This window comes from Akebia trifoliata, chromosome 10, assembly GCF_017979445.1.
Source record: "Akebia trifoliata isolate Shusen 1 chromosome 10, ASM1797944v1, whole genome shotgun sequence".
Classification (NCBI taxonomy): domain Eukaryota; kingdom Viridiplantae; phylum Streptophyta; class Magnoliopsida; order Ranunculales; family Lardizabalaceae; genus Akebia; species Akebia trifoliata.
In genome coordinates, this window is record NC_141384.1 from 26,677,113 (window position 1) to 26,702,290 (window position 25,178).

General features: G+C 34.6%; 1 pseudogene; it reads left to right on the forward strand.

Annotated features, from left to right (window-relative positions):
• Positions 1 to 24,877, forward strand: LOC147393497 (carnosic acid synthase-like; annotated as a pseudogene).
• The last annotated feature ends 301 nt before the right edge of the window (positions 24,878 to 25,178 follow it).

Sequence of the window (25,178 nt, forward strand, 5' to 3'; positions counted from 1 at the left end):
ATGGCCTTCGTTGTGACTGTGCAATATGTTGTATTGCTCGCAACAAACTGGATATTTTACTCACTTCGATCTGCTCTCTGTCTCACTCTTCTCGCATGGTCTGTGTTGTTTCACTCACTTCAATCTGTTAGAGCTCTCTCTCTCTCTCTCTTCTCGCGTGATCTGTTAGGTTTCTCGGATTCTACCTTCATATTCATCTCTCCTTTAAAAACAAAATTTCTCTCTCTCTCTCTCTCTCTCTCTCTCTCTCTCTCAATCTGTCTGTCTCTCGATCTGTTGACTTTAAACTTTCATGTGAAGATCCCAAGAGCGCACATTTGGTAAAAGATTACTGGTAATGGATGATATATTTTTGGTCATACATGAGAGTTTGGTGCAATTGTAATCAGTTATGTATTTTTTATGAATTGTCAATCTATCAAATATGTTTTTATTTTTTAATTTCAAATTTATTTCTGTCATTCTTTTCAATTGACAGTTATCGATTGTACTTTGGATTCAATCCTGAGGTGGTGGAATTGGTTTTAAGGACATTGACATCTCCGTACCTCAAACACTCTCACAGCTTATTGGATTTGAAATTTCCATTGAGCCAACCCCTCATGGTTCGCATAAACGAATTCCATATTTAAAGCATTAAAATCCTTTTGAGTTTAGAGGATACAACCTCGAAATTGAAACCAACCCAAAATATGTCGGTCCGGATTCTAATTCCAAATGTTGAAATCAAACCCAGACCAAACTGATTCTTTTGAGTAAATTTCGAGTTCAGATTCAATCTGGGTAAACCCATTTTTTGATATATTTGTTTAAGTTTATAAAAGGTGGGTTTAGAGAAGTTTAACTAAGGACCTCTTATACAAATTGAGACAAACCACAATTCCTTATCAATAAATCAAGAGGTTTATTGTGTTAGACTTTTTAACTATTAATATATTATAATAATACAGATTTATAGACATAAATGAATATGTAATCATATAATATAAATTATATTCATATACATATAAATTACATAACTTATAAATATACACCTACATAACTTAATAATTAAAAGTAACTATATATATATATAACTTAGATATATTTATATAAAAAATTTATTTTTATAGTTATATGAAATATAAACTATATAACTTGTAAATGTATACCTACATAACTTATAAATTACAAATAACTATATAACTTATATATATATATATGGGAAGGGATCAACACACAAATTTTGGGACAAAGATAGATACAAATTGTTATAATTATTCGATCTGTGACAATCCTACAGTAGAGATTGGTTAAAAGACCACGTGCACTCATTATTTCACTTCATATTTTACGAAATTGCAAACTCCTCCAACCAAATTACAAACACCACCCCGTGTCTAATTAAGTAAAAAATGCAAACATAACAGAACTCATCTTCTTCACAAAATGTACTGTTGTCGTCTTCAATTTATGGAAGAAAGATCGAAAGCTTTATTCTCCAACTCATCTTGTCCTTTTCACTCTAACCCTCACAGACGAAGGTTTAGGCGACAACAAGGATGAAGGTTCAAGTGAAGTTCACCCACATCATTAGCAAACCCATCATTTCGGTGAATTTAAAACAATGGATTTTTAGGAGAAAAATAAAGGGATTTTGATTAGAAGTTGAAGATGAGGGCATTTTCTATTAATCTCTCAGTCCCTCCTTTTGGAACTTGAACATTCAACCTTAGTTTGAGCCAAAAATATAGATTTTGGAATTTTGCTAGATTTCACCGAAATAGGAAGAAACAAATCCAGCTATATAAATCACCTTTTTTTTCAATTTTTTCTCAATTCCTCTCTTATTGTTTTTCTTTGGGTAATTTGTACAAACAATTGGTACACAGAGGTACAATTTCTTATTTGTATACTTGAAAGTTGTAACAAATAACAATGATAAAGGAAAGCAAAAGTAGTATGGGGCAAAGGGGTATTCAACTTCAGGACTACCAACAAGAAAGGGAGGAGAACAATGGAGGAGTTTTTCATTCTTCATGGATCCGTCACTTGTTGAGACCCTCACCTCCATCTTCACCAATTCAACTAACCTAGATAAAACCATCTCCAGTTCAACCGACCCAGATAAACCCATTTCCAATTCAAAGCAAGATTTTGTTCCATCGTCGCATTCTTAATCTCTACAAGGCGAATCCTCATTTGAGAATCAAAAAAGTGTCTCCTCATGTGGGTGAACTTCACCTGAACCTTCATCGTTGTCTTCGCCTAAACCTTCGTCGGTGAGGGTTAGAGTGAAAAAGACGAGATGAGTTGGAGAACAAAGCTTTCGATCTTTCTTCTAGAAATTGAAGATGATGATAGTTCATTTCGTAATATCGGCGGGGTTAGAGATTTGTGAAGAAGATTTGTTATGTTATGTTTTTTACTTGGACACGGGTTGGTGTTTGTAATTTCTTTAGAGGAGTTTGCAATTTCGTAAAATATTAAGTGAAACAATGAGCGCACAAGTCTTTTAACCAATCTCTACCGTAGGATTGTCACAGATCGAACGATTATAACAATATATATATATATATGGATGGCGTTATTACGACCCCTATTACTACTAACATTGCGACACACCGTTTGTCTTATATGGGCAAAAATGTTTGGAATGGGCTGATTTTTTGTGAGGATGATATCTGTGATGAGGGGATCATCCTGACAAAAAATCAACCCATTCCAAAACTTCTAACCCCATCAAAATTGATTTACAAAAATTGGACGGTCTAAAAATTTTCAACTTGTAAACATGGGGTTAGAAGTTTCATAATGAGCTGATTTTTGGCAAGGATGATCTCCTCACCATAAAGATCATCCTCACAAAAAATCAGCCCATTCCAAACATTTTTGCCTATATAAGACAAAACGGTGTGTCGCAATGTGAGTCGTAATAGGAGTATACGGAACCCGACCCTATATATATATATATGGGTAGCGTTCAAGGGCAAACTTTTTGGCAAAACATTTTTCAAAACATGGGTTAGAGGTTTTGGAATGGGCTGATTTTTGGTGAGGATGATCTCCCGTAGAGATCATCCTCACCAAAAATCAGCCCATTCCAAAACTTCTAACTCCTGTTTTGAAAAATGTTTTGCCAAAAAGTTTGCTAAAAAGTTTGCCATTGAACGCCCCCATGAAAGATATAGGAGTACCTTTTAAACAGGTCCTACACCAGATAGATATTTTATTCTGCGGCTAAGAGCCATTGAATCCCGCCGATAAAAACCCCTCTGGTTTCATTCTCAGGATATCTAGGCTCAGGGTCTCTAACTGCGAATCAAAGCGCTCTTTAATGAATCGGGCATCCGGAGAGATTAGTGACCCGGTAATCGTCAGCAGGTACTTCCCCTCGGGCGGATCCATTGGCGGCAGTGCGATGCAGCGCTGAAAAACGTAAGCGCCAGCGGCTAGCGCGATACGGCTGAAAAGCCTTTGTTGCTTGCAGGCTCGAAAATCTCTCTCTTCAATTCTCTTCTCCAAAGTCCCAATCTTATATTTCTTTCAGAACCTCTACTACTGAGACCTATGCTTTTGTCTCTGCTGGTCGGGATAGGGGGTGTTCAATGGCAAACTTTTTGGCAAAACATTTTTCAAAACATGAGTTAGAAGTTTTGGAATGGGCTGATTTTTGGTGAGGATGATCTCTACGGTGAGGAGATCATCCTCACCAAAAATCAGCCCATTCCAAAACTTCTAACCCCATCAAAAATAGTTTACAAAAAATGGACGGTTCACGATTTTTCAACTGGTAAACATGGGTTAGAAGTTTTGGAATGGGCTGATTTTTGGTGAGGATGATCCCCTCACCGTAGAGATCATCCTCACCAAAAATCAGCCCATTCCAAAACCTCTAACCCATGTTTTGAAAAATGTTTGGCCAAAAAGTTTGCCCTTGAACGCTACCCATATATATATATATATGGGAACGGTTCGGCATCCCTAAAGTTTGCCAAGTTTTGTGCCAAACATTTTCCTAAATCACTTTTGATGGGGTTAGAAGTTTTGGAATAAGCTGATTTTTTGTGAGGATTATCTCTACGGTGAAGAGATCATCCTCACAAAAAATCAGCTCATTTCGAAACTTCTAACCCTAGTTTACAAGTTGAAGAATCGTGGACCGTCCAATTTTTGTAAATTACTTTTGATGGGGTTATAAGTTTTGGAATAGGCTGATTTTTGGTGAGGATGATCTCCTCATCATAGAGATCATCCTCACAAAAAATCAACTCATTCTAAAGCTTCTAACCCATATTTTGAAAAATGTTTGGCACCAAACTTGGCAAACTTTAGGGCTGCTGAACCGTCCCCTATATATATATATATATATATATAAAATATTGATATAAATACCTTATTTTTATAATAATAAATGAACCATTACTTTTTTATTAATGAAATTGTAAATTACATTGAGGGCATTGCATTGAATATAAAAGTAATTGTAAAAATTACTTACAATTACAAAAATGAGGAAGGCAACATCACAATAGTTTGAATACATTTCAACCAGGTTAGCATCCCATTCATTCTATCAATCATATGCACAACTCAACCTAAAAAAGTAATGAAAAATAAAATAAAATTTGAAATTCCTCTAATGATTGTTCTAATCGGACTTCTTCTTGTTTTTGTTCTCTTTTTTCGTCTAACCACCAATCCTTCAAACAAATTAAAGTTTTTAATATCTCCCAAATTAAAAGACTTCTATATTGAGATAAAAATTTTCCACCCATACTAAATACTGATTTTGAAGCCATAGTAGACAAATGAATCATTAGTAGATCACATGCCATTATAGATAATATGTGATAATGCATAGTATAACTTTTTCACCATTCTAAAATATTATAATGACTCTCATCCTCAATTTATATGAGATCAGAATCCAAATAACATTATGATTCAGATGTTAAATTCTTATTATTATAAGTTATATGTGCTCTTAATAAAAAGTTAAGAAAAGTTATTTTTGTAGGAGAATACGATGATGCTACATTTTGAGGTCTACTAGTAGTATTATTATTATTTAAATCATACTTACTTTAATAAATGTTAAAAAGTTTAAATATTTCTTTTTTAATTTTTTGCATTTTATTTTCAATATTAAGATCACCACTTAAAATAAAAATAAGTTCTAAAACTTTAGTTTCAAATCTAGGATCTATAATTGAAGAAAATACTAAGTTATGTAGAATAGTTTTTCAATATTTATTAAATTTATTATAAATTTGTATAACATTATTATTATTTGTAGACATGAGAATGTTCATCTTTGAAGTTCAATACTACGTTGTGTAGAGTTGCCACCATTCTTTTTTTGAAATGGGTGTGAATGGGAATCCGAATCAATTTTTTTGAAAATCATTTTTTCATAGTATTATAGTGACTCTCAATCATGAAAAATGTATGGTCTACCTAAGATCTAGGTAAGGGAATTCGGTTAGAGTGGGGAAGGTGTTAAGCACCCCATTCTCTCCACTTATGGTGGTTACCTTTAGATTTAGCCATGTTTGAAATGATTAACATAACAAGAAAAATACATGGGATGCATGAAGTGGTGTGTGTGTATGGTAAGTATGTACCTCTTTGAAAAAGAATTTGATATTAGTGTTGACATAAAAAATATCCTATGCGAGTAGATATTCTATGGAGTCAACACACTTTTGCATAAGTTGAAAGGTTGGTTTAAGATTTTAGAGAAATTCCATGGATGGAGTCTCTTTAGATCCACAACCTTAATGCATGCATGGTTAGCTAGAAACTTAGGGCCCGTGTGGATACAGGAGCCAGAGTACTTAGAACATAAGTACTTTCATAAGTACTTTTTGAAGTACTTTCTGGAGTAGGTGGATAACTATTGTGTGTTTGGATGCAGGTTCTGAAAAGTACTATCAGAAGTACTTTTGATAGAGTTTTGTGTTTGGAAACTATTTTAGATTCTGTTAAAATGATCAAAATACCCTTATAAGTATCAGTTACTATTTTTAACATTATAACTCAACAAATTATTCTTCAAAAGAAATAAAAGTTATTGTTTTTATCCATAAAAACTAATATAAACATCTAACAATTATAAACAAATAGAAGATATTGTGAGCAAATATATACAATCACCAAAAATATGAAGCTTTCACCATATCAATAGATAGTAAATTTGTGTGTAATTGTTCACATCAATCTTACAATAAGAAAATTTCAACCATGGTTGAAATGTTCATGGATAAATCATTGAGTGCACAATTGGGAGAGCTAGAAATTCAAATTTAAATGCTACATTAAAAGGTTACCACCACATCAATGGATAATAATAAATATTATTTAATTACATTTTTTAGGGTAATTTTCAAAATTTATGAGGGGTATACTTGTCCCAAATATTACACCAAATGGCTACCACCATATCAATGGATAGTAATATAATATTATTCCAATTGTTTTTTTGAGGGTAGGTTTGTAATTTTCAAAATTTATGAGGGGCATACTTGTACCAATCCCGTCATTTTGACAATGTTTTGTGACTCCGCCCAAGAGTAGTTTAGAGAAGTAGCACCATTGGTACTTCGTGAAAAAGCACTAAAATGACTCCACAGTAAAGTAGTTCTTTCCAGGAGTTATTTATCCAAACACCTTTAAAGTGCTTCTGACTCCTCGCAAAAGTCAGAAGTACTTAGAAAAGTCAATCCACACAAGCCCTTAGTATTTTAGCCCCATCAAGAGAGCTACACAATTCTTCATCATTGCCATTCATGTGTGGTGTGTGTGAATGATGTGTATTATGATGCATGAGATAAAAGTGGGTAAAGAAGGGATTCAACCTCCATCCTTTCAACCAAATCACCTCAAGCATTCCATGCCCAAGGTTGAGGTTTAATCTACTCAGGATGAAGGAGGATTCTCCATCACATCCTAAAGGCTTTTAAAAAGAAAAAAAAGGAGGGATAGAAGAAGAATATGCTAGTTAAAAAATAAATAAACAACTACTATACCCACCTATAAACACCCCATTTTTGCACTCGTCTGATTAATCAACTCGTCAGCCCGATCGCAACGGTTACCAATGATGGATGTTTATTCCAATGCTTTATTTTGTTACTAGATATGTTTCAGAAATCTGGATGAGGTATCTCAAACTGACAAAACCTTAGAAACCACGCTACGCTAGAAAAATATAACTCTAGAAACATAGAAATCATCATCTTGTAGACAAAAAGAAGTTTCACGATAAAAATCACTAAAAATGATTAAATTACCAAAATACCCTAACATCAAAACAACCCTAGAGCCTACGTTACGCTTAGGAAAACTCATTCAAACACATAAAATAACAAATTGAAATCAAACAAATCATTTCACCAATTTTCACAGAATTCGATAAAATTATGAAAATGCCTTTCATAAAGTTCACGACCATTTCATACAAAAAACTTCATAAATGACAAAAACCAACATTCCCATTGAATTCCTTATGAAAAACTGATTCCAAAACATCTTGGAACATTGAAAAATGATTTAAAACGTAAAAAATCATCTCCGAGGGCAAAACGGTAATTTTATAATTTTAATAATTAAAATTTTTGAAATTAATAAATAAAATATTAAATAATGTAAAGTGAAACATTAATAAAATTACTTTAAAAATTTGAACCAAAAAATCGATCAATCAGACTTTTAGGCAAAATTGTTGATGGTTGCCAAGATATTTATTTAAGGACCCCTCCATTTGGGGGCCCAAAGAAGTAAAGATATAATAAAGGGGATTCTCCAAAAATTAAAGTCAATCAAGTGAGACTAAAGTCAATCAAGTAAAGACTAAAAGTCAACCAAGAAAGACTAATGTCAAAGTATTAAAGTCAATCTCATAAGTCTAAAGTCAAAACCCTAATCTAAATTAATCAAGTCAATCTTATAAGACTAAAGTCAAAACCCTAATCTAAATTAATCAAGTCAATCTTATAAGACTAAAGTCAAAATCCTAAATTAAAACCCTAAAGACTAAGTCAATCTCATAAGACTAAAGTCAAAATCCTAATTAAAACCTAAAAGAAACCCTAATCAAACCCTAATTCTTCTAAAAAGCTTTATAAATAGGAGCCTCCACACCCTATTTTCGTATCAAAGAAAAAAACCTAGAAAAAATAGGTTAAGACGCCCCCACAATCTTTCCAAAACCCTAATTTTGAAGTCCCAACTCCTTACGTAACACCCATACTTCGATTTTAGCCTGAAAAACACCTAGAAGTCCTTCAAAAACACCCCAAAATCGATAAATTTTTTTTGAAGAATCCAGATCTAAGGAAGAGATACCTTGCCTCGGAGATCCGAAATCAGATCCGGAGACAGAACGAAGTAAGGAGTACGGTACAAGGAGTAATTTTATCAAATATGAGGGAATAAAATCGTTGTGTTTGAAGGTAAAATCTCTTTTATTTTTTCTATCTAGGTTTTTGTTATCAATGTAGTCTTATTTGGGATAAGTAGAGACCGGCATCGCCCGGGCGGGGTTGGTGCCTAACACCTTCCAGCCCTGTAATGTGATCCTCGGATTCAGTTTTTCTTTAGTAGATTAGTTTCTTTATCCGTTTAGAGTCAGTATTCGATTCTTAGACTGTAACAACTAGGTGGCGACTCCCAAACCTCAAAAGTCAAAAGTGGATACGCGCACCCCGTGGATCGAGGGCGCTTTCACCACCTTGTCCCCTTGGAAGTCTTGAATGAACTTGAGCTTGAGATATGAACTTAAGAGTTGAAGGATGTAGTTGAGGGTTGAGAGAGTTGAAGGTTGAGAGATGAGAGAGTTGAAGGTTGAGAGATGATAGATGAGTAGAGATTTTAGTAGAGTTTTATGTTGAGAAATGGGGGCTTAAGAGCATGAATTGTTCATAGAAAATGAGGGTATTTATAGAGTTTTTGGAGAACTTTTGGAGATAAAGTGGTCCAATCCTAAAAATAAAGCTAATGAACATAAGGTTTATGATATTTCTTTCTGGATTTTTCATTTGTATGAGGGTAAAGATGGCATTTGTGAAGAAACTTAAAAAAGATTCTTTTATATTTGATTTTTTGATAAATAGTGGTGAGAGAACAAAAGTACTTTTGGGAGGATGAATAGGAGAGTGACATGTGTAAATGTGGAGTGGTAAGTGAAAAGTAGACTTTGGTTCATTTGTAAATAACTCATAAAGCAAGGGTGGAAGTATATTTTTGAAATGGATCAATGAGAGAACAAAAATACTTTTGAGAGGGTGAGTAGGAGAATGACATGTGTAAAAGTGAAATGGTAGGTGAAAAGAAGACCTTGGTTCATTTGTAAATAACACAGAAAGCAAGGGTGAAAATATAATTTTGAAATGGACTAATGGGAGAGCTCCATGTATGTACTTGAAGATTCTCACCTTTTAAGGGTATGATTGAAAATTCTCTCAACTTTATAGATTTTACCAAAGATCAAATAACCTTTTTGGTTTGACTACCCTTTTTGGGAAGAGTATTCTTGAACTTTCACAAGGGAGAGTTGGCTTTCTAATTAGATAATGCATTGAGTATTGGGGGCTTATGAGAGATCAACATGTGTCACCTTTTGAGGGGATGTGAGGGAGTGGGCTTAGTGTTGGGTTTAGAATGAATTTGGGTTATAGATTTTGGGCTTTGAGAGTGGGCTAAAAGATTGGATTTGAATTTGGGTTAGAAGATGGACTTTATTTTGGGCCTTGATTATGGTATGGGTGATGGAGCAGTGAATGGGTGACGAATTCGGATTAGGGACATGGTTGAGCATGCAAACTATATGACATGATGCATGTATGCATGAAAATGATGCCACGTGGCAATGCGGGCCCGTTGAGGAACTTGAGTTCTAAATCGAAATCAATTTGAAAAAATTTAGATTCTCCTAACGGGTTCGTGCAAATTGGGGTCTCTACATTATTCAAATTCAAATTTAAAAGTTCTTCAATTTGAGCTAATTACAAACAAAATTCGGTGGATGTAACATATTGTCCCAAAAAAACTTTTGTAATTTCAGCAAAACTTTGAAAATAATCACAAATATTAGATAGATTTTTCCAATCACTTTCTTTTAATTGTGTTTCACTATGTGTATCTTCTAAAAATCATTTTATTAGATTTTGTAACGAACCGTGTGTTGTAGTATGTAATACATAGAATTCTATCGATGTGGTGAGTCTAAGATAATCTAGTTGGTGGTAAACCAAATAAAACACAATATTCATCAATTCATTTTTTAAATATGTGATACTAATAATTTCTCTAATATTTTTAAAAATATTAGTTTTATATTAAATAACATCTTGTACAATTAAATTTAAAATATGTGCCGTACAAAAAACATGTAATAATTTTTTTAAAATTGATTTATCAAATAATACATCTTTAAGGTAGGTTATGACATTATTATTACTACTAACATTATCTAATATAATTTTAAATATTTTATTACTAATTTCATAATCTAATAAAATATTTTGTAAAACTTCAAAAATGATTAAATCGGTATGTTTTGCATTTAATAAAGAAAAAGATATAGTTCTTTTGTGTAAATTTTAATTTTAATTTATAAAATGTGTCGTTACACACATATATGATATACCTTGAATTGAAGTCCATAAATAAGAAGTTAAGCATATTTTACTAGGAATATTTTAAATAAAATTTTAATTTCTACTGTATTTATTTTTAAACATTTTAATTACATCTCTGTTTAATGTATTTTTTGAAATACTTTCAAAATTAGGAAAATGTGTTTTTTGAATAAATTCTTTATAATGTGATTTTTTAATTACAGGAAATGACATTTCTTCTATAATAAAAAATTTAACGATTTCCTGTCGTGCCCTTTCGACATCATATACCAACGTGTTTATGTCGTCGGTGGTTGATTGATTAAGTAGATTTTGAGTAATATCGGATTTTGTTCTACTTTTGAACATGTATTTTTCTATATATTTATTCATTGTGCTCGTTCTAATATATGTACTGAAATAAGCTAGAATTTTTTCGCAATAATTACATTTTACTTCCGTCCGGATTTACAACATTTATTAAGGTAAAATGTTATTATGCCTCGGATCAAAATATTTTTGAATTTTTTTTTGGGAGATTAGGATTAGGATTAAATCATTATTAGCCCCCCGTAAGTAAATGAGTTAAATTATTAAGATTTTGAAAATCATCGATATTAATATTTTGAATATCCATTATATAAATATTAATACTAAAATTAAAATTAATAGAGATTGATTAGACTTCACTTAGAAGTAGAGAAAAAATAAAAAAAGAGAGGAGAAACTTAATCTAATAATATTAAGAACCACTACACCTTATGTCGAAAAATTTGATTTTGATTGATTGATCCTACCATGTGTTGATCTGATCGATTGATTTCATCACGTAGAAGAAATTCTTGATCACTTGATGAAGATTTGAAACTTTGATGATGATTTGATTATGATCCTACCATGAAGAAGAATATTGATTACTTGATGATCAAATTAATTGAGAATAAATCTTAATTTAATAAAGATCTTAGAAAATTTAGTACAAAATTAAGAAAATAAATTAAAGAGATTGAGAGAATTTGGAGTAGTGAAAAATGAAATTCATTTTGAGGTATTTATAAAAATAAAACATTCGTATTTGCTCTTACCCCTTCCTAACGGCTTAAAAATAGTAATAATAGTAATAATTCCATTTGGAGGGGAGGGGGGGTAAAACAACTTCAATTTTTTTTTTGAAAATTTTTTTTGTTTTTTTTTTCTTCTTAAAAAAATTGGGTTTCGGGTTGGACATTGAGAAGTGGGGTGGTTGGTAATTGTAAAAATTTGAAAATTTTACAATTTTCGATCTTGGGTTGGTTCGGGCTAGGTCTAGGGTAAGGGTTTTCAAACCGGGTTTGGTTCTGGTTTGTCCGGTCTAGGGGGGGGGGGGTCAAACAGAACTCAAATCAATTTTTTGTGGGTTCGATTCAGTCCAAACCCAAATGGGTTCAGTTCGGTTTTTAGGTCGAGGGAAAAAGTGTACATCCCTACCTCGTTACATGCAACCTCTTTGAGTTGTGTCTTGTTTGAATCCGAGCTTGATTATTCCATTTGACTTTTGTAAGATTCTCTCTTGCACCAATTATTCTTCTATCTATTGCTTAATAAAATCTTATTGATCCAAAAATATATTTGACGCCCCCATTGTGGGTCCTATCATCCATCATTGAATTTACCAACCTTAGCTATTTTGTACTAATACTACAATTCACCTACAACACGAGCATCTACTTTCGGGGTTAAAAGGGTAAAAGAGAAAAACATAATAAAATTGAATGGGTATAATTAAAAAATATCTTTGAGGTTGAAGGGGGTGAAAGAAGAAAAGATAGTGAAGTCAGAGGGTATTATTGAAGAAAGGAGGGGGTGGCAGAGGAGGAGATCAGTAAAGACAACACAGTTAAAAGGGAGGAGAAAAGCAATAGTGGGGTCACAGTAGTTGATGGGATGTTTATCCCCACAAGTGGGTTCCATCATTGTGTTTTATTGTGGCTAATTATTTTCAGACTCGAAAATTTTCACTTGGTTTGTACTCGGCTAACGTGGTAAGGGCACATAACCGTTGACCTTTTCCTTGTGTATCCCAAAGAAAAAGATCTATGGTCCTGTGCCCTTGTGACATCAGCCGAGTACAGACCGAGCGAAAAAAAAAATTCAAGTCAGAAAATCATGACTCTTTTATTATATAGATTTCACAGAAGAGAAAGAAACAAGATGAAAATGAAATGCTATGGTCCTTCCAGTTAATTGCATCTGGCCCATGGTTTTAGGAATCCGTTTTATGGGATTTGATCTGTACCCACTGAGTCCGATTTGACTCATCCAATCTCATCTACTTGGATGATTCAAACCCTTCAAATTAGTTCAAACTAATTTCGACCTAAATTAGAAAAATATGTTCATATGTTTTTAAAATAATTTTTTTTTGTCCTATTTTGATTAATAGATGCCACAATCACAAAACATCATTTTAAATCTCATAGTTGGGGTATATTTATCATGCATGAGGTTTACTATCCCAAGTCTTCTTGTTTGGATTTCTTGACACTTTGAGAGGTAACCTTGGTGGGTATTATTAGAGATCATGTTGGGATGTAATTCTCTCTTGATTTACAAAATCTGGCCAAGTCTGTCAAACCAATCCCCAAAAAATAAAAAAAAGAAAAACCTTTATATAAAACAGAACAAACCAATTCAAACTTATCAACCCAGTAATGATTTTTTTGTTTTTGTTTTTTTTTAAAATGGATGAATGGATCTATTTTCACGAGTCAATAAGGTGGTTGATTCAAGGTGGCAACTTGCACGATTGAGTTTGACTCGTCTAAGTTTTTGGAATCATAATCCAGCTACTCTTGCTGTACCAATGTTATACAAAGCATGTCTGGGTGACTAGATTCATTTTGGATACAAAAAGATAAGGTGGTAAGGTGAAAGTGTTTGAAAAAGGCAAAAAAAGGAATGTGCCTTTTTGTGTGTCTTGTATTAGAAAATTAATCTTAAGAATCTAAAACTCGAATCAAAGATTACTTCTATATATTTTGTGAGGTTTCGATCAAACCATTTTCAAATCTCTTGTTTTAATGCTTTAATTGCAAATAAACATAACCTCAAATCTTCTTAGCAGGATTATGAGTTTTGTTTGTGATGGGTGGTCATGGTGGTGGCATGCACTACATGAAACTAGAAAATTCAACAGAAAAAATTGATGGGCCAAGGCCCATGAATTTTAGAAACTGAATTTTAATGGTCTAGGACCATTGAAATTCTTGATGTTCGCAGATTTGATGGCTTAGAGCTATCGAATTTCTCCTATCCTTCATTAATTTGTCAGTCTTGACCCGTCAAAAAAAAAAGAATTTGACAATGAAAAATTTGACTCCAATTCGACCCCTTGGGCCGTCGAATTTTATGAAATTTGATGGCCTAGGGCCATCAAATTTGGGCTTTTTTCACATTGTCATGGTAGCAATAGTATAGATGAAATTGCGAGTGTGTTGGTTACCGTGTTGGTCGCGGGGCTCGTGGTTTCTTGGTATGGATGGGTGAGCAAGAAATTGAAGTTACCACCCTTGCCACCAGGACCGAGAAGCTTACCATTGCTCAGAAATCTCCCATTTCTTGAAGCTGACCTTCACCGATACTTTGCCAAATTAGCTAAAGTTTATGGCTCAATTGTGAAACTCAAATTGGGTAATAAATTATGTGTTGTATTGAGCTCACCTATATTAGCAAAAGAGGTCCTTGGAGACCACGACGTTACCTTCTCCAACTGTGATGCACCCATTGCAGGATTGGCTGTATGGTGGGCTTGACATTGCATGGAGTCCAAAGGGCCCAATGTGGTGAATGCTGCGAAAAGTACTCATATGGGAGATGCTAAGTAACGTGAATCTTGATGCATGTTACACCTTCCGACAACAAGAGGTTCGACAAACAGTTATAGATGTGTATGCTAATGTAGCAACACAGGCACACCAATTAACATTGGTGAGCAAATGTTTCTAACCACTCTTAATGTGATAATGAGGATGTTATGGGGTCGTACACTTAAAGGGAAGGAGAGGAATAGTGTTGGATCTGAGTTTCGGCAGGAGGTGGGAGAGATTGTTGAATTGTTGGGGAAACCAAATGTTTCTGATCTTTTCCCCGTCCTTGCAAGGTTTGATATACAAGGGATCGAACGTAGATTGAAAAAACTCTTGTCGTGGTTTGATCAAATCTTCAATTCAGTCATAGATCAACGGGTGAAAATGGATGTAGCGGACGGAGTGCGAAACAAAGAAAGCAAATATTTTCTGCAGTTTCTTTTGGAGCTTAAGGAGACGGAGGATGATAAAACTGAAAGATTTGAGGTAAGTTTCCTGTCCTTTTCCACATTCTCTATAGAAATTATTATACATGAAAAATCGCAATCATAATCACTGATTTGCAGGGATACCTTTAATCAAGGAAAAGAAAATAAAGAAACTAATTGTATATGACAACACATTAGAGAATGCGATTGAGGTGTTTAAGGAAATTTTCCAACTACTGTATGAGGTGTTTAAGGAAACTTTCCAACTGCTGTAGAGGGAATCTTGGATTTACTATTCATGTCTGAGTCACTATGAATTGTCACTGAGTCAATTGATTTGATGATCGAGTCAACTGGTTTATCACACCCCCGCAAGCTAAGAGGCCGAGAACGGACCATAAGCTTGGATTTTAGACTATGAAACCGAGCTGGAGCTAGACCTTTAGTGAAAATGTCGGCAACTTGATCGATTGTGGTGGTGTATCGAACGTCGAGTTCATTGCGAACAACTTTCTCGCGGACATAATGGTAATTGACTTCTAAATGCTTCGTTCTTACATGAAAAATAGGATTGGAAGCTAAGGAAATGGAACTGACATTATCACACCAAATCATAGGTGATGTGGTAAGGTAGAGATGTAGACCTTGTAGTAATTGGCGCAACCAAGATATTTCAGCAGCAGTGAGTGCGAGTTGCCGATATTCAGACTCTGTGCTTGATCGGGAAACGGTGGATTGTTTCTTTGAGCTCCAAGAAATGAGGTTGCTACCAAGGTAGATGCAATATTTACCAGTTGATTGACGATCTACAGGGTTACCGGCATAATTAGCGTCAGAATATGCTTCTAGTTTTAAGTTTTTAGGTTGAAACAACAATCGTTCATTGATTGATCCTTTAACTTATCGAAGGATACGTTTAACCGCTGTCCAATGCGAGGTTGCTGGTCGATGCATATGTTGGCAAACTTGATTGACAGCAAAGGTGAGATCAGGATGAGTTAAGATAAGATATTGTAGAGCTCCTACAACACTTCGATACTTAGTTGGATCATCAAGAGGTTCCCCATCAAATGGTTCCATCTTTTTGCCACTTGTAGCAGGGGTGCTGTATGGTTTAGCATTCTCCATATGAAGACGTTTTAATAGATCAACGACATATTTGGTTTGTGTTAGGTAAAGTCCCTCTTTTGTAAATTGAGCTTCGAGACCAAGAAAATAGTTCAAGCGACCTAGATCCTTCATAGCAAAATTCTTGCCAAGATCATAAATAAGTTGTGAAATCTGAGTGATATTATTTCTAGTGATGAGAATATCATCAACATAAATCAAGAGAATGATTAACACTTCATCTTTATGATAAACAAAGAGAGAATAATCTGCTTTTGACTCAATGAAGCCAATCGTCTGTAGATAATTAGAAAAGCGTTGAAACCAAGCACGAGGTGCTTGTTTCAAGCCATAAATCGATTTTTGAAGCCGAGACACATGAGAAGGAAAATTAGGATCTTCGAATCCCTTTGGTTGGCGCATATAAACTTCTTCATTAAGAATGCCGTGAAGGAACACATTTTGAACATCGAGTTGTCGGATGGGCCAATTTTGATGAATAGCCAATGCAAAAACTGTACGTATAGTGGTATGTTTCACCACGGGACTGAAGGTCTCCGTGTAGTCCAACCCTTCTTGTTGGTGAAAACCATTTGCAACTAGTCGGGCTTTATATCGCTCCACAGATCCATTAGATTTTTGCTTAAGTTTGAAGACCCATTTATTAGGGAGCACGTGCATATGAGGCTTCGGAGGAACAAGAGACCATGTCCCTGATTGTTGAAGAGCATTAAATTCTGCATACATAGCTTTCCTCCATTCAGGTTGCTTAATGGCCTGACTATAACAAGTTGGTTCAAGATGATTGTCATTAGTAACAACAACAAGTGCATAACGGGGGTTAGGTTTGCATTTTCCAGTTTGGGTTCTAGTTACCATGGGATGTCTAGGTACTTCATTTTGGTTGGGCACTTGTGGTTGAGAAGAGATGGAAATAGTGGAAGCTGAAGAAAGTATAGGAGAGGTGTTGTCATTAGTAGGTGAGTGGGTCACGTGGTTAAAAGAAGATGAAAAGGTTTCTTCAGAGTCAGCATGCTGATTTTGAAAAGAGGAAGAGTGTGAAGGGGTTAAAAGTACTGATGAAGACGCTTCCATAGGCTGATGTGACATGGGCGAAACCTGCATAGATTTAAATGGAAAAGTAGACTCATTAAAAATCACATGTCGTTATAGATAAACCCGTTGATTTTCCATATCAAGGCATCGATATCCTTGATGTTGAAGAGAATACCAAATAAATACACAATGTTTTGATCGAAACTGAAGTTTATTTTTGTTGTAAGGTCGGAGATAAGGAAAACATGAACATCCAAACACACGAAGGGTGGAGTAATTTGGAGACTTGTTAAACAACTTTTCATATGGTGAAACATAGTTGAGTTGTTTTGTTGGAAGGCGAATAATTAAATAGACAGCAGTATTAAATGCTTCAACCCAATATTGAGGTGGCATACCGGCTTGAGCTAATAAAGTAATTCCCATGTCTGCAATATGATGATATTTTCGTTCTGAAACACCATTTTGTTCAGGTGTGTGTGGACATGAGAGACGATGAGAAATGCCATGTTGAGTAAGAAATGATTGAAAAGGGATACTTTGGTATTCACCTCCACCGTTAGTTTGTAGAGATTTTATTGTGCAAAGAGATTGAATTGGACATGAAAGAAGATTCTCAACTTTTACTTTAAATTTAACAAAGTAATTCAAAACTTCATGTTTAAACCGCATTGGAAAAATCCAAGTATATTTAGAAAAGTTATCAACAAATACAACATAGTACTTGGACCCTTTTATAGAGTAATGCGGAGATGTCCAAATATCCGAATGTACTAACTCTAATGGCATAGAAGAAATTGAATTTGATGAAGAAAACGGTAATTTAGTACTTTTCCCTAAGGGACAAGAGTCACAAAAGACATTATTCTTAACAGATCCTTTCATGAGTAGAGACTTGGTTGACGCCAAATGATGCAAGATTGGAAAAGCGGGGTGACCCAAACGTTGATGCCATATGGGAATGGCAACTCGTTCACCAATAAAAGCAAAGGAACATTTATTTGGAAGACCTCGGGGAAGTCGAAGGGGATACAACCCATTGTCACTCTTGTCGTGGAAAAGCGTCTTCTCCGTTTTGGTGTCCTTCACAAAAAAATCATCAGCACGAAAAACAAAGTAACAATCATTATCACGTGAGAATTGATGAACGGAAAGTAGATTTGAGGAAATAGATGGGCAATATAAGACATTATTAAGACGAAAATGATAAGAATTATGATGGAAAAGAGCAGAACCAATATGACTAATCGGCAAACCTGTACCATTCCGTACTGCAACTTGGTTTGTACCATGATATTCATCATGCAAAGCTAGGTTAGAGAGATCTGAAGTAATGCGAGTAGAGGCACCACTGTCTGTGACCCACATTTGTTCATTTGATTGAGTACTCTGCGAGGCCACCATGGCAGCCAATTTCTTCGTCAGAACGCGTCCTTCATAAGAGTGGTCCATCCTATGATAACAATTAATGGCAGAGTGCCCTGATCTACCACATATTTGGCATGTTGGACGAGCTTGATTTGGAGATTGCTGTGGTACAGAAGATCGGAAAGATCCCTTTTGATGTGATGAAGGCTTGGGGTTAGAATATTTATTAGAAAAACCCACATGTTTCCCACGTTGGAAGGACCTATTTCGAGTTGTGAAAAGAGCTGTTGTGGTCTGTTCGGTGTGAAGAGTAATTTGTTCTTCAAGACGCATTTCAGCACTTAATAATAATCCAATAAGGTCATCAAGAGATATTAGTGTATCTCTAGCTTGTACCGAGTTAACCGTGGTTTCGTAGGCAGGTCCAACACCATTAAGAATGAGTGTGATGAAGTCATCATCATCAACAGGCTTTCCAGCAAGAGCAAGATTGTCGGCAATATTGCTCATTTTGTCGACATAGTCATTAATAGACAAATCTCCTCGCTTTGCAGTTTGCAACTGATTCTTTAGTTGCATGATACATGTTCTGGATTGTGAAGCATAACGCTTTTCAAGAGATCTCCACACATCTCGAGATGTAGAGAGACGCGCCACAGTAGAAAGAACTCTAGGGGTAAGTGTAGCATTGATCCAACTCAGAAGAAGCTGATCTTGTTGGTGCCATAACAAATAGCTTGGATCAATTGTTGGAACTTCATTCCCGTTTTGATCAACGAGAAATTTATTTGGACAAGGCTTTGTTCCATCGACAATGCCAAGGAAGTTGTTGCTTTTAAGGACTGGAAGAAATTGTGCTAGCCAAATAACATAGTTTGTTCGATCAAGCTTGATCGAAACAAGATGTGAAATATTTGGGATAGGTGAAGAAGCAGCCATGAGAAAGAAGATTTCAAAATTTTTTTTCTCAAAGTCACTAGAGGTATGGCTATGATACCATACAAAAGCCCAAATATTATTGATATATGTTATTGATAATTCTTGGATAATTCTTACAAAAGTCCTAGTAGGGTATTTATAGACATTACATCAACCAAGATATATGAAAACTACCTAATATAAATATTCTAGAATATCTCAATCGATATATTCTAAATATCAATATATATTCTAGAATATCCTTCATCACAACCTTCCATTTGCAATGAGATACACTAACAATGATACAGTGTATCTCATGTATCTTAATACAATGCATCTTATTCTCTAACATCCTCCCGCAATTGCATGGTCCTTTGAAAAAGGAATATGCAATTGATTTTGTTGAATAATTGCTTGATCTCATTAATGAATATGTTCATTGATTGTCAAAGTGCCAATCGTGCTTGCTGGTGGTCACCGTCTGTCTATGAAGTCCATCACTGTCGTATCTCGCTCTTTTTGAGTCTGTCGGAGCCGGTGGCTTATTAGACCAGATCTGTCATGATCTCTCCTAGAAGCATAAGAAGTAGGATTGTGCCATTTAAATGAAAGAACTCTCATTGGAGAGATTTTAGATAGGAAAAAAAAATGAGATCATGTAACATAAATGTGAAAATTGGGAGATTTGTAGAGATGTAGGAGTTGTGATTGTTATTGGAAAAACAAAAAAACTTAGAATAATAGCAAAGAATAAAATTAAAGATATCTAGGTCTGGAACATAGAGAAAGATGATATTTTTATTGAAAAAAAAAACTAATAATGTAAACAAAATGATTAAGGTTCGGCGATGGCAGTCACAATGTGAAAAAAACCCAAATTTGACGGGTTGGGCCATCAAATTTCATAAAATTTGACGGACCAGGAAGTTCGATTGGCGTCGAATTTTTCATTGTCAAATTTTATCTTTCAATAGGCCAACACTGTCAAATTAATGAAGGGTGAGAGAAATTAGACTACTCTAAGCCGTCAAATCTGGGAACATCAAGAATTTTGACGGTCCTAGACTGTCAAAATTCAGTTTCTAACATTCGTGGGCCATGGCTCGTCAATTTTTTTCTGTAGAATTTTCCAATTTTCACGTAGTGAGTGGTGCCATCGTCGAAGAAAGGCGCACCAAGATCGATGTGCTCAGTGAAGCTTGAGCTCTGATACTGAAAGCGCCCTCGATCCGCGGGGTGCGCGGATCCGTTTTTGAGCCTTGAGGTTTGGGAGTCGCCACCTAGTTGTTAAGGTCTAGGAACCAAACTGACTCTAAAAAAGGTAAACTAATTTACGAAAGAGAAAAAGAGTCCGGGGATCACGTTACGGGGTTGGAAGGTGTTAGGCACCAACCCCGCCCGGCCAAAGTCGGTCTCTACTAACGTCCCAAATAAATCACATTGCTAAAAACCTAGATAAAAATAAAAATAAAAATTTTTATACCTTTCCGATAGCAAGGATTTTGTTCCCTCAGATCTGACAAAAATAGCTCCTTGTACCGTACTTCCTTGCTTCGTTCTGTCTCCGGATTTGATTTCGGATCTCCAAGGCAAGGTATCTCCTTATTTTTGGATATAAACTCTTCAAGTTTATTGCGGATTTTGGGATGTTTTTGGAAGACTTTTAGGTTCTTTAGGCTAAAATCGAAGGAGGGATGTTAGGTAAGGAGTTGGGGCTCCAAAACTAGGGTTTATGGGAGGCTAGGGGGGCATCTAGACCTACTTCTCTTAGGGTTTATGATTTGATACGAAAATAGGGTGTGAGCACCTCTATTTATAGATGTTTTTAGGGATAGAGTTAGTGTTTAATTAGAGTTCTTTTAATTAGAGTTGTGTTTTAGTTAGAGTTGTGTTTTAGTTAGACTTGTTTTAGGTAGAATTGTATTTTAATTAGAATTGTTTTTAAGTTAGAACTCTATTAGATAGAGTTATTATTTAATTAGAACTCTATTTTGACTTTTGGTCTTATTTGATTGATTTTTAATATTTTGACTTTAATCTTAATTGATTGACTTTTAATATCTTGACTTCAGTCTTGCTTAATTGACTTTAATTTTGACTTTAGTCTCACTTGATTGACTTTAATACCTTGACTTTAGTCTTGCTTGATTGACTTTAAATTTTTGGAGAACCCCCCTCTAAAATATCTTTAATTCTTTGGACCCCCAAATGGAGGGGTTCTTAAAGAAATATCTTACGAACCCTCAACAATTTTACTTGAAAACCCGATTGATCGATTTCTTCGGTTCAAAATTTTAAATTAATTTTATTAATGTTTCACTTTAATTATTTAATGTTTTATTTATTAATTTCGAATTTTTTAATTATGAAAATTGTGAAATTATCGTTTTGCCCCCGGAGATGACTTTTCACGTTTTAAGTCGGTTTTTAATGTTCTAGGATGTTTTATAATCGATTTTTTGTAAGGAATTTCAATGGAAGTATTAGTTTGTGTCATTTATGAAATTTTTTGTGTGAAATGGTCATGAACTTTATGAGGGGCATTTTTGTAATTTTGTTAAAATTGGCGAAATGATTTATTTGGTTCCGATTTGTTATTTTATGTGTTCGAGAGAGTTTTCCTAAGCGTAACGTAGACTCTAGGGTTGTTTTGAGGTTAGGGGTATTTTGGTAATTTGATCAATTTTTAGTAATTTTTATCGTGAAACTTCTTTTTGGTCTGCAAGATGATGATTTCTATGTTTTTGGGGTCGTATTTTCCTAGCGTAGCGTGGTTTCTAAGATTTTGTCAATTCAAGATACCTCATCCGGATTTCTGAAACATATCGGGTAACAAAATAAAGCAATGGAATACACATCCATCATTGGGAATCATTGCGATCGGGTTGACAAGTTGATTAATCAGGCGGATGCAAAAATGGGGTGTCTACAGATACCATGTAGGATTTGAGGTAAGTTTCCTGTCCTTTTCCACATTCTCTATAGAAGTTATTATACATGAAAAATCCCAATCATAATCATTGATTTGCAGGGATACCTTTAATCAAGGAAAATAAAATAAAGAAACTAATTGTATATGACAACACATTACAGAATGAGATTGAGGTGTTTAAGGAAACTTTCCAACTGCTGTATGAGGTGTTTAATAAAACTTTCCAACTGCTGTAGAGGGAATCTTGGATTTACTATTCATGTCTGAGTCACTATGAGTTGTCACTGAGTCAATTGATTTGATGACCGAGTCAACTGGTTTATCAAAAACACCATTGACTATAACCCAACTCAAGGCCTTGTTTATGGTATTTTTTTGTCCATCAAACTTTAGGTTAATTAGTTGCATTGAAGGATGATTTTCACCATCAACCCATAGATCATGGATGGCTTAAGTCATCTAAGAGCAACTTCAATGGGGATACCCATCTCCATACCCATAAATGGGTAACCATGGGCTATGGATAGCCACTTTAGATATTCATGGGGTATGCACTCCAACTGTACTACCCAAAAATCACTATCGATAAATATTTTAATTTTAACTCTTTAAGTCAACTCAGATTTCAAACGATCTGAAATTGTGATATTTTTGACCCAACTGTCTGGATTTTTTCCTTCCAAAAAAGGGAGAAGTGTGGTAGGGGAGGGAAGGGGTTGGCACCACCTGATAGAGGTAGACGCCTGATCCCATAGTTTTGAGGTTGCCTAAACGAATCTTTTTCCTCCATTCTGTTTTGTCCCAAAGCAAGAATGCTCTGGCATGTATGGAATGAAGTATGATCAAGATTTATGTAAGGAGATGATAAATTTTTTACATCGGCCACTATCTTGACACAACCCCCCTCCTTTATATGGGTCTAGGGTTGGAAATATAGTGTAAATGGGACTGCCCAATAATTTTTTCCATTACCATTATAGTCTTAACTTAATTAAGGATCTAAATATTAGTCAAAAGATCATCTAATAAGTATGAATTTCAGTTTATTTACATTAATGATTTTGTTAACAGGACATTGTTGTGGGTGGGACTGACACAACATCAACCACATCGGAGTGGTGCTATCAGAAAAGGACCAAGCAGAATTAGATGAAGTAGTAGGAATGGATAACATGGTACAAGAGTGTCATCTATCCAAGTTGAAGTATTTGGATGCAGTAGTGAAGGAGACCTTCAGGTTACACCCATCGCTCCCGCTTTTGGTTCCTCATTTCCCAAACCTATCTTGCACGATAGGTGGGTATACCGTCCGACAAGGTACATGAGTCTTTTTTAATGTGTGGGCGATGCAAAGGGACCCCGAAGTCTGGGACATTCCATTACTTTTTAACAGCTTGATCTTGCAACAGCTTGGCATTTTAACCATTTATTATCTTGTTCATGTCCAGATCCAATATGGAAATGTCCATATAGATCATGGTAATGAGATGAGTTGGTTTAACTTAAAATTCCCAATCTATCAATTATCTTTTTTATTTTTGTCAAATTTATTGCTGCCATCCTTTTCAGTCATAAAAAATAGAGGTTCTTAAATGAAGTTTACAGATTGAGTTTTTCGTCTCGCATGGTTGGTGGTGCTGGCTAAAGTTAAAAAAAGCGGTGAAGCCTGGGAGAAATTAATTACCAGACTTGGGATCAAAACCATATGCTAACAAAGTTGGGGTACTTGCCAGGCAAGGGAATAATAATAATAATTATTTTTTAATGGGTAGAAGTCAGGAAAATTTTTGGGAAAAATAAAAATGATTATTGTTATTACTTATGGATATATAGTGATGTATATTTCATATATTAAACTAAATTCTATGTTAATCTAAAAAGGTATCTTTCAAATTATGCAAATAAGTGGGGACTGAGAATCTTGAATTAATCTCGACTTTAAAACGAAAAAAAAAAAAAATTTGAAGTAATCAGAACCTTACCTTCACATCTAAATGATAATAATAATAATAATAATAAAAACTTCTGATACTCGTCCAGCAAGGTGTAGGGTTCCTGCAACATTAAGTTGTCATTATGTAAAAATCCTAACTGACCATTTGTATTTAGGTATAGGTATTAAAATGCTAGTATTTGAAAAATACATAGGAATAACACCAATGGGCGATAGGGATTTGGTCTCCTTCAGGTACCTACTAGTGGATTTATTTACTTCTAAATTACGTGACCATTAAGTGGTTATGAGTTTCAATGGCAATTTTTTAATTAGATTGTTTTTTAGGTCATTTGACTAGTTATTCAATTACCCATATTACGAGTACTCCAAGAGTTTATGATTCCTATGAGTTTAGAAAAATTTATGACCAAAATACTAATGGGGTCTCATGTTTACACGGAATTGACTGTTCAAGGTCAAAAAGGTCCAAGTTTACATTATGTTAGGATTAGGGCTTAGATTTTAAAACATGAAGGCCTGTGCATATGGCTATTACAGTTGATTTCTCACAATTTATAGATTTAAAAAATGTGATTGGATATGGTGTGAGACTATCTTGTTATGATGCAAAGAACCAATACAGATACCTGAACAAGGTACTAGTTCTTTCTCTCGTTGATTAGGTTGGAATGCAATGATGAATTTATTTCTTCACCTCTTTGCCACTAAATCAGAATTCTCATGAAGAATGATAGGATATGTGAAATTACAATGACCTTTGCATATGATTCGATCAAGTCCTGAATAATCGAGAATCCTCTACGCCTTTTTATCAGAAGGATTTGAACGAAACAATTTATGTCTCACTTGATCATTAGTCACTCGGTGTGATTCTAAGATAATTCTATCTTATTTTTTTTGTCATTTATTTAATCTTTTTTCTCAATCCATTTTTTTCTACATTTTTTTTTTCTCTTTTTGGGT